This window comes from Physeter macrocephalus, chromosome 6 (assembly GCF_002837175.3).
Source record: "Physeter macrocephalus isolate SW-GA chromosome 6, ASM283717v5, whole genome shotgun sequence".
Lineage (NCBI taxonomy): Eukaryota > Metazoa > Chordata > Mammalia > Artiodactyla > Physeteridae > Physeter > Physeter macrocephalus.
The window spans coordinates 85,195,674-85,198,216 of NC_041219.1; the positions used below are offsets into that span (position 1 = coordinate 85,195,674).

The 2,543-nt window shown below is 43.3% G+C and overlaps 1 protein-coding gene across 5 annotated transcripts in view; it reads right to left on the reverse strand.

Annotated features, from left to right (window-relative positions):
• Positions 1 to 2,543, reverse strand: part of LOC102988625 (17-beta-hydroxysteroid dehydrogenase type 6) — a 33,881-nt gene that overhangs the window by 24,933 nt on the left and 6,405 nt on the right. The window lies entirely within an intron of this gene.

Sequence of the window (2,543 nt, forward strand, 5' to 3'; positions counted from 1 at the left end):
CCCAACCCCGCTTTCTCGCCTCCTTCACAACACTGCCCTCTTGTGGTCAGAGTCCAGGCTGCTCCACTCCTTTGTGCCAAGCCCACAGTCCTCACCAGTGTCATTCTTGCTCAACTGGAGAATCAGATCTGTTACAGCCAAAATTAAAAGTAGAAAGCCCCCATCCTCTGAGTAAGTTGGAGCCTCTGCTGGAGTCAGGGATCGGGGAAGCAGAGTACCCTTTTAGATTGCCAACCTGAGATCAGCTTATGCAAACTGGGGCTCTCAGCCTTAATGCTGTCAGACACCTTTCCAAAAGAGCTGCAGCTGGACAGGAATAAAGACGCAGACATAGAGAATGGACTTGAGGACACGAGGAGGGGGAAGGGGAAGCTGAGACGAAGTGAGAGAGTGGCATGGACATATATACACTACCAAATGTAAAATAGATAGCTAGCGGGAAGCAGCCACATAGCACAGGGAGATCAGCTCGGTGCTTTGTGTCCACTAGAGGGGGGGGATAGGGAGGCTGGGAGGGAGACGCAAGAGGGAGGAGATGTGGGGATATATGTATATGTATAGCTGATTCACTTTGTTGTACAGCAGAAACTAACACACCATTGTAAAGCAATTATACTCCAATAAAGATGTTAAAAAATTTTTAAAAAAAGAGCTGCAGCTGCTTTGTGTCCTAATCCGCTCTAGCAAATTAATCAAACCCAAGGAGGGAGTCGTGGGAACCTTCGATTTAAAGCCAGTCAGTCAGAAGCACAGGTAACAACCTGGGCTTGCAGTTGGCATCTGAAGTGGGCGGGGGAGTCTGAACCCTTAACCTGTGGAATCTGACACTATCTCTGGATAGTGTCAGAATTGAGTTGAACTATAGGACACCTAGGCTGGAATCCAAAGAATTGGTTTGGATGTGTGGGGAAACACACCCATGCCCCACAATGGAACTGGTATCAGAGTCCTTCAGCATCCTTTCACAACTCTCTCCTCTCTCGGCTCCTATGAAATCACACTCTCCTAGCTCTCCTGCTTCTATTCCTATTTGTTCTCATTGTCCTTTGCTGGTTTCTCTTCCTCTACCCAATTTTTAAAGTCAATATCTTTAAGAGTTCTATCCTGGCCCTTCCTCTCTTCTCACTGTACACACCCTACTTGTTTGAGGACCTCAGTCATCATCAGCTTCAACCCTGATCCGAGTTCTAATGACTTGCAAATCTCTGCCTTCGGTCAAGACCTCTCCTGACATCTAGCTCCTCGTATCCAACTACCTGCTGGGCATCTTCCACTTGAATTCATCCATTCATTCCATAAACATAGAGTCCCTACTATGTGCTAGGTCCAATGCTAGTCACTGGAGATAAAAGAGGTGAGTAAAATAGACATGATATTTGAAATCTTAGAACTTATTATTTTAGTAGGAAAAATAGACATTAAATATATATTCCCACAAATAAATATATAATTACACACTGTGATGAGGGCTATGAAAGAAAAGCATAGAGAGCTTAGGGAGTATCACAGTAGCAACTCAAACTCAACTTTTCAAAACTGAAATAATGATGATTCAGTGCAATCTGATCCTCCTCCTTATTTTCACATTATTTCCTATCCCTACATGTATTCAACAAATACTCAACACATTTAATGATTGCTCACTAGGTGCCAAACAACCCCTTCCAACCAGTTGCCCAATCCTGAAACCTGGGAAATCATCCTAGACCACTTCCTCATCCCCCACATCCAATCAATATTAATTCTTAGTAATATCTCTTAAGTCACTTATGTCCACACAGTCACATTCATCTCTACTTTACTTCCTTACTTCAGGCCACAAGTATTTGTGCCCTGGATTCCAGCAATAGTTTCTTGGGACTGCTCTCCCTGTTTGCTCTTTCCCCTTCTATTTGCCCTTTACAGGGCTCCAGAGTTTATTTCTAAAACACAATTCTGATTATGTTTCTCCCCTGCTTAAAAGCCTTCCAAGACTCCCCACTGTCTTCAGACAAATCCGAATTCCTGTGGAGGAACAAGGTTTGATACTGTGTTTTGATCTGAATCTGCCATCCTTTATTTTAAGCAGTCTGCAAGGAGGAAGCTAGATCCCAACAGTATATAGCTTTATGATTAACAAAAAAACCTATACAATATGTATATTGGCAGGTTACTTATCAAAAATCTGCTAGGTTCATTTATAGCTTAAGTGAAAAATTCAATTTCATATATTATATCCATCATATAGATTAAAAAACAATTGCAGTATCTTATAACACATGTTTTATCAGCTTTGAAGTCATCATTTGCTTTGTGGTTAAAAGAATCATTCCTGTGAGATTAAACTAAAACTTTGTCATTTAAACAAATATGAGGGTACTCTTTATTACTTTTCAGTAGTTGATGATAACAAGTGGTAAAATCCATCATAGGGCTTCCCTGGTGGCGCAGTGGTTGAGAGGCCGCCTGCCGATGCAGGGGACGCGGGTTCGTGGCCCGGTCCGGGAAGATCCCACATGCCGCGGAGCGGCTGGGCCCGTGAGCCATGGCCGCTGCGCCTGCGC